Here is an 8,357-nt window from a genome sequence, read left to right as displayed (position 1 = left end):
GCATTGGTCGGCGTTGACCTTAGGGTTCCGAATCACCTAGTGTTGACTTTTTATCACAACGCGTTGAGTGCCATTGACCTAGGATTATGCGTTGACCGGCGTTGTCCTTAGGGTTTCGAATCGTCCGGCGTTGACTTTCATCGTAACGCGTTGACTGGCATTGACCTAGGGTTACGCGTTAACCGACGTTATCCTTAGGGTTTCACATCTATCGCTATTGACATAGTTTATACTCGTACGTTTGCTGGAGTATAAACAGTTTAAGCTCTTAAGGTATTGGAGCATGGCGATCCCAAATAATGAGGTTGCAGGACCAACTGTTAAAACTGATTCATATCCATGTATGGATCTTATCTTAAAATTATCGGATTCTTAAGTCACGAGACCAACTAATGGAGATAGTACATCAATGACTCTCACATTTATAGGAGTTTTGGTAAATCCTCAGCCATCAACGGGTTTGATTAGCCTTTACCGACTACCGTTTGAGTTAGGCTAGCGTGCAGATTGTTTAAATCTGTTCTGCACGTAACGTTATGCTAAAAGAGTTAACACTTTTAGTGCTATGATATTGAATACGTATACTTTGTTTTTCTCACGGGAATAGACTACCCGATAACGTGTGTTAGACGTAGACTTAGGATTTTTGGCCAATCCTCAGCCATCAATGTATTTGATGTACCTTTACCTACTACCGTTTGATTCGGGCTAGCATGTGAATTATTAAAACCCGTTTTACATGTGACGTTGTGCTAAGAGAGCTAATTCTCTTAGACTTGGTGCTATAATTTTAAATACATAGACTTTGTCTTTGTCACGGGAATAGACTACCCGGCAACACGTGTTAGGCGTTGACTCATCCTTACTTAGGATTCAGGATAAAGGTCCCCAGACTTACTACCCGGCAACACGTGTTAGGCGTTGACTCATCCTTACTTAGGATTCAGGATAAAGGTCCCCAGACTTGTATTCTGGTGTCTGACTCATCCTTACTTAGGATTCAGGATAAAGGTCCCCAGACTTGTATTCTGGTGTCTTTTTTATTCAGTGAAAGACTAAATTGGTAGCGCGTGTTAGGCATTGACTTATCTCTATTTAGGAATCGAGATAAAGTTCCCCGCGCATGTAAGGCGCGGATTTTGGCGTTATTAATAACGGCCTGCCAAAATACCGAATATGTGGGCGTTTGTCTTTTTTACGGTCAAAGACTAACCGACAGCATGTGTTAGACGCTGACTTATCCCTACTTAGGCTTCAGGATAAAAGTCCCCAGACTTGAATTCTGATGTCTTCTTCAATCGGTGAAAGACTAAACCGGCAACACGTGTTAGGCGTAGACTTATATCTATTTAGGAGTCAAGATAAAGTTCCTCGCGCGTGTAAGGCGCGGATTTTGACGTTATTAATAACGGCCTACCATAATATCGAATATGTGATCTTTTATCTTTTTTACGGTCAAAGACTAACCGGCAACGCGTGTTAGACGCTGACTTATCCCTACTTAGACTTTCGGGATAAAAGTCCCCAGACTTGGATTCTGATGTCTTCTTCAATCGGTGAAAGACTAAACCAGCAACGCGTGTTAGGCATAAGCTTATCTCTATTTAGGAGTCGAGATAAAGTTTGTCGCGTGTGTAAGGCACGGATTTTGGTGTCTTCTTCAATCGGTGAAAGACTAAACCGGCAACGCGTGTTAGGCATTGACTTATCCCTACTTAGGATTCAGGATAAAATTTCCCAGACTTAGATTCTGGTATCTTCTTCAACCGGTGAAAGACTAAACCGACAACGCATATTAGGCGTTGACTTATCCCTACTTAGGATTCGGGATAAAATTCCATGTGCGTGTAAGGCACGGATTATGGAGTTGAAGGATAGTGTCTTCTCTTGAGGCAAAGACAAACATGAAATAAGAGAGGAAGAATTTTATATTCTATCTCCCAAAACCGAAGAGGAAAAATTTTATATTCTATCTTCAGTTGTAAAGGAAACTCGAAGTGAGATCTCCACCTCGAGAATCTGAAGAGTAAAACTAAGAGTGGGATCTCCACTCCGAGAATCGAAAAGATTCGGATAATCCTAACTGTCGGAAGGTTTGATTACCGAACTAAAGGTAAATTTCTCGTTTATCGAGAGTGAATTGTGGTTTTAGCTTTAACTGTAGAAAGGTTTGACCAAGCGGGAGTTTGAGGTAACCCTAACTGTAGGAAGGTTTGATCACTCGATTTGAAAGTGGACCTCTCGTTTATGGAAGGAATCGAGAGGAGATTTTGGCTTTGGTTGTGGCCTAACTATAGGAAGGTTTGACCAAATGAACAGTGAGAGTGGGAGTGCAAATTACAGCGAGAGTGTTGATTCGTACAAATCACTCAAAGGGGGTTCCTAGTGTTAAGTAACAAATACTTAACACGAAGGGGTTTGATAATTGTCAATAATCAGGAGATTAAAATTCTGAATACTATGTCTAGACTCTAATAATGGGAGTGTTGAGTGCACAGACATAGCGCGAGTTTGAGTGGGAGTTTCTTATTCATCACCTTCTTGTAGTGATCGGGTTATCCCTAAGAATACACTATGTAGAATTCTTTCGGGAACTTCCCGTTACATGAATTATCCACCCCCAGCTTTTTGAAAAATTGGGTCTGATATTGAACTCAGTTGTATGATCGAGTTATCCTTAAGAATATTATGTATAAAATTGTCCAGGAACTTCCCGTCAAAGGTAGGAAATAGTTTAGACTCATATACCTATTGGAGTATGCAGGGAGCAGTTTAACCTCATGCATCTGTTAGAGGATCGAGAAGCAGTTTATACTCGTATATTCTTCGGAGTGAGGGGAAACAGTTTATACTCGTGTGCCCTGTTGGAGTCTCAGAAGGAGCAGTTTATACTCTTATACTTGTCGGAGTCTTCATTCGATTTAATTTAGCGTTATGACGCCAGCATTAACTAGGGTTTGGATGCTATTCTTGAAAGTGAAGCAAGCCTTGGTGGGATGAATAATTCTCCTATGGTACGCACAGTACTTTGGATCTGCAGTATTGTTAGCTTCCTCCTGATTTACGATAGGTGGTAGCTTGATCTTGTTGTTCTCAAAGAGAGATTCGAAAATAGCTGGAACGTCTTCGCCCTTGAAGGAGTACTCTTTTTGGAGTCTCGGACCTAAAATCTTTTGCTATCTCCAGGATTGCTGTCGTGACGTATGATTAGCATCAACAGCAGCTGCAGGGGCCTTCCCTTTATCACGGGAGACGAAGCTTGAATTTGGAGGGTTAGCCGTCGGTTGGCTTCTCTCGGTTTTCTTCCTTCTGAGGAAGCACTCGGCTTGCTCTCCGCATACTTTCAACTCTTTCTAGGTGTTGGACGGTGCTACTTCCATAACTTCTAACACGTCCAAGGATAGGTTGTTGTGATATGTTTGGAGGATGAAGTCCTCTGTGATCGGATCTCGGCAGTTCATCACCTTATTCCATAAGCGCTTGACGAAGTCGTCGACCATCTCATCGTCTTCCTATTTCTCATCAAAGAGTGTTCTGATTGACACCTCGGTGTCATCATCAAAGAAGTGAGTGAGGAACAGGTTCTCTAGGTCTTCCCAGCTGTTAATACTTCTGGGTTTAAGACGGCGGTACAAATCGAAGGCAGGCCCGCGAAGGGTGCCAACGAATGATCGAACCATCAAGGCTTCATTGCCTGAGATCATACCCAATTGGAACTTGAAGTAGATCAGATACTGAGTGGGCGAGTCTTTCCCATTGAACGGCGTGAAGTTAATCAGGTTAAACTTCGCTGGATATGGGATTGACTCCAACTCTCTTGGGTAAGGACACGGAATACCGGTCTTCTTCACCTCTCGAGCAAACATCAGAGTGTTGATTTTTCTCTTTATGTCTTTTATCTTCTCGTCCTCGTTTGTATCATGCTTTGGACAATTTCTAAGAGGAATAACGCGGCTACCTCCGGCATTATCATCTTCAGTGGGACAAACCCCAGTGTTATTGTCTTTAGTAGGGCTACCCCCAGCATTCTGATTAACGGGAGGGTTATCAGTATTGAGATGTTCATCCACATCTGAATCGCTACCTACTTGGTCATTAATATTGCGACGGCTGGATTCACCAAGTTGATTGGACAGAGCCCGAATCTGTTGGTCATGCTCTTCCCTCATCTGCTGCATAGCCATTTCCATTTTAATTTTGAATGCTTCTTTCTGCTTGACTAGAGCGTCCTCAACCATTTTGGCTACTTCCTTGATGTTAATCATAAACAACTCGTGGGATTGTCATGGACTGGATACCGTTTTGTCAAAAGCGACTGCAGAGTTGGCATCTGACGCTTCATCATCCGAGGATAATCCCCTCTGCATTCTCTGATAATCCCTACGTCTAGTAGTCCCTGCATGTAGCCAAGTTAGACGATGAGAAACGAGTGGGTCAGAACTAGAAGGTCGAGCCGACTTTCCCTTATCAGTCATGTTAATTGTGACTTCTGGAAGTTCGTCATCTTGAACAGCTGATCGTTTCTTACGAACATGCTTTGGTTTGGACTTACCCTTTCCGTTAGAGATTCTCTCGAATACCGAGACCTTCTGTGGAGCGGTCTTAGGGCCGCTACACACTAATAATACTGCTCTGATAGGTTTGACGCATGGACAATGAAAGTCCGTCTCCCAAGCATCTCTCTTTCGAGATCTATTCGTACCCCCAGTCTGATAGTACAACTCATCGACATGATGACTAGAGCAATCTATTGTGTATTGGCATGACTTCTCAGGTATAACGTCATCGTCTGACGAACACATTTCCTTGTGAGGATTCGTCGCCTTGTTGGCACTCTCAAGAGTCGCACGTTTTAAGCTATGCCTTCATGAGCGTGGGACTTCAACGGGCTCTTAGACTTTGATACGCAGTCCGAGGTGGTCAGTTATAGGATTTTTCTGTTTATGAGAAGGCTCAGACTTGTTGCAAGGGCGAGTACGACACCTAGCTCGATGAGTTGCTCGGGGTTCATTCACCATGCCCAATCTGTCTCGATCTTCATGTAGAGGACCCAGGTGATCCTTCAACGGAATTCTAGATTTGGAGAGATCCACGCTATTGCAGGGCTTCACCAGAGGTGCAGGAGTAATAGGAGCGTGATCTAAAGTTGACGAAGGCTGGGGAGCAGCCTCGGAACTGGAATCAAGCGAGAGACATGACTAGTGTCTCTTGTCATATAGAGGCGTTGTTTTGGCCTTCGACACCCAAACCTGCTTATATCTTAGTGATCTCTTGACCACCTCTTCCTGCTGCTTCTTGTGTGAGAATCAGTGCACAAGTAGTGTGCTGCGTTTCTGGATACGCTCCTCGAGAGTAGAATGGGTTCGTTTGACACGAACTCATTTATTAGTTGACGGTTAGGAGGAGGACCCTGATACTTGTTGTGGCGACGGCTTAGCCACTTGGCGCTTTCTGAACTCTAGATCCGCTTGGTATCAGAGTCTATCCACTTACTCTAAAGCCTTAGCCAATTGGCGGGTGAGATGTTGGTAGCGCCTCTGACGAGCCCTATTTGATAAGGTGTCCGGATCTGCAGCTTTGGCTTCATCAGATGCCGACGGATCATAGCGAGGTGCAACTACGGCAGCGGTATTGGGGAGATCGCCTTCTTAGATATTCAGATCTGAAGACCAGCGGATATTCCGGGAGGAGGAGGCCTTCCTGCACTTGCGAAGAGAGGCAGATCTGGAGGAGGAGGAGGAGATGTACTCATCGAACTTCTTCTGGTCGAATTTGTATTCGACCTCTTCGTTCACCAGGATCTTGATCGTTGGTTGTGGCACAACAACCTTAGCAGTTAGGCTGTTGGCTCCCACTATGGTCGCCAGCTTGTTTGGGGAGAAAGTTGATTTATTCATTGTTGTGTTCATTACAACTTCAAATGTTATAATGAAAACAAAAGGATTAGTCTTTTTATAAGACCCTTATACAATGAAAACAAAAAAACAACTCTCGTCAAACAGCGCAACGGGTGTTTATCGCCCTCAACTTGAATAGGATCTTGACCTGTGATGAGAATGTTGGTATCCGTGGACCACCAAATGATCAAATCAGATCCAGAACTTCGTCAATTCGCGAAGGAATCAAGAAGCCGAAGCAATTATCTCGATAACGGCGAGATAATCACTCTTCTCGAGATCTCCGCAACAGGACAATCTCAAGACAAAGGACCGGAACATGTAGATCTGATGAGCTCCTCTTCTTTAAGCCCACAAACTCGATCCGATCTCCTCTTCTCTTCTGAAATTCATGCTCCTTCAGTCTTCAGTTCAGTAGGGCTTCACCAACGCTTGAGAATTCCATATCTTAAAAAATAAAGGCCTTGGGACTATATTTATAGGCTTCAAGAGCCTTGTTTTCGGATAAGAACAACCGATTCATTCTTATCTTTAGTTGTAACCACTTAACCACGTTCTTGGATGATATTTTTATCAGTTGGAATAAATTCAGATGGTTAACGGTCAAAAAAATAGGTTAAATCTGCCAAAAACAGCATTTTTGGGCTGTGGACACCCGTGGGTGTCTCGGCCATGCTTTGGCCGAGACACCATTTGGTGTCTCGACCAAGCATTGGCCGAACTTTGGCCTAAACTTGGTTCCATGCGTTTCATCCATTTCCGCCGTATCTTCATCGTCCGAACTCATAATTACGTGGTTCAAGATACGTCAGAAAGCTAATGAGGAGATCTATAAGCTCCTATAGTTGAATCACATGTGAAGTAGACAAGACATGAGGGGTGCTTCGTCTTTCATAAGTGATACGGAGCTCCCAGTCCATTCGTGTTTCCATTATTCCGAAGTTTCGTTGCTTCGCATGGTTCGTCAACTCACTTCATGCGCTTGTCATCATCAAATGAGCTTTTGTGACTCGGATAGCGACATTCATCATCTTCTCTCTATTTCAAGCCACGTGCGGGCACCTATAGGTAATTTTTGACGCCTACAATGGCTGCATCCACTATCTCTCTGACTGAACAAAATCTCCTAGATACTAGGTAGCGACAGAGACTAGGTCAAAGTCCCATAAGAAACATCTGTGCCTGGCATTCTCCCGACTTCCACATACCCGTAAAATGAAGTAGACTCATGAATCTGCTCTCATTCTCCACCACATACGTGTCCTCTTGCTCTAACTTGGTCAACTCTAGCTCCTTCCCGGCCCGTGCCGTGGAAGAGATATACTACTCATCGAAGAAATATACGAAATCCTTCCAAGTAAGAACCATCCTATGCTTTAGGGTGAACTAGAGTCGATACCATCCTCCGGCATCGCCTTTGAGGTTGTAAGCTACTAGCCTCTACTTCTGTACTAAATCTACACCAAGTAAATCGAGGATATTACTTACATCCTCCTTCCATTTAAGGGATTGAAGTGAGTCTGATGATCCCTGAAACTCCGGTACCCTCATCTTCTGATACCTCTCCACCAGTCAAAGCCATGCCTCCTACTCTGCGACTCTATCTGTAGCTGCTGGTGGTATACATCCCAGGGTAACTACAGGGGACTCCTCAGCAATCGGGATAACCAGATTCATTGGTAGTGGCACAACAGGTGATGGTGCAACAGGTAGGGTTTGACTCGCCACTCGCTCCTCAAGTGCTACGAGTCTGACTGCAATAGGTGCCATTGTTGGCCTTCTTGTTTTGATGATGTTTAACAAATAATTTACGACTAATGGTGTTTGTTTAGTGTTTGTGGTTTTCTATTTATTATAGACAAACAACATTGTTGGAGGATGGATGGAATTGCGCTTCAACGATCATATCCAATAGAGGTTGGAGGAATTGTGGTTGAAGCTACATTATTCAAGTTAAAGATTTAAGTTCAAGCTTCATCCGCAAGATTACAAAGTTGAGCTACATTGAAGATCAAGATCAAGCTTGGGTAATGTAGTTTAGGTTTTATATTATGTGTGTTAGTACTTTAAGCTCAATCATCTATACACACACATTTATTGGTTTCTTCGTATATATATATAACTTCATAACAATAGTTTACATCTTTCTTCAAGTCTATAAAATCATTTTGTATTGTTTCAAAACATGGTTAAGCTAAAATATCAAAACTCATATGTTCACATTTTCATGTTTTGGACTATTTTGCAAAATGATGATTTTTCATAAATGAGAAATACAATTTGGTAAATTCTTTTTGTAACATGTTCATTTACATGTTTATATACATTTGCTAAAGTTTCATTATTTTTGGAATTTATTTGTTATTTTTAACATATTTTTAAAAGTCTCAAAAACTGTTTACAAAAACCTATGAAAACCCCATGTATCGGTTTGCGGTCGATCGCCACGATCGACCGCCT

The sequence above is a fragment of the Asparagus officinalis genome, unplaced genomic scaffold, assembly GCF_001876935.1.
Source record: "Asparagus officinalis unplaced genomic scaffold, Aspof.V1 AsparagusV1_Un457, whole genome shotgun sequence".
In the NCBI taxonomy this organism is placed as follows: Eukaryota; Viridiplantae; Streptophyta; class Magnoliopsida; order Asparagales; family Asparagaceae; genus Asparagus; species Asparagus officinalis.
The sequence above is the reverse complement of the archived record's forward strand: the minus strand, read 5'-3'. Positions refer to the sequence as shown.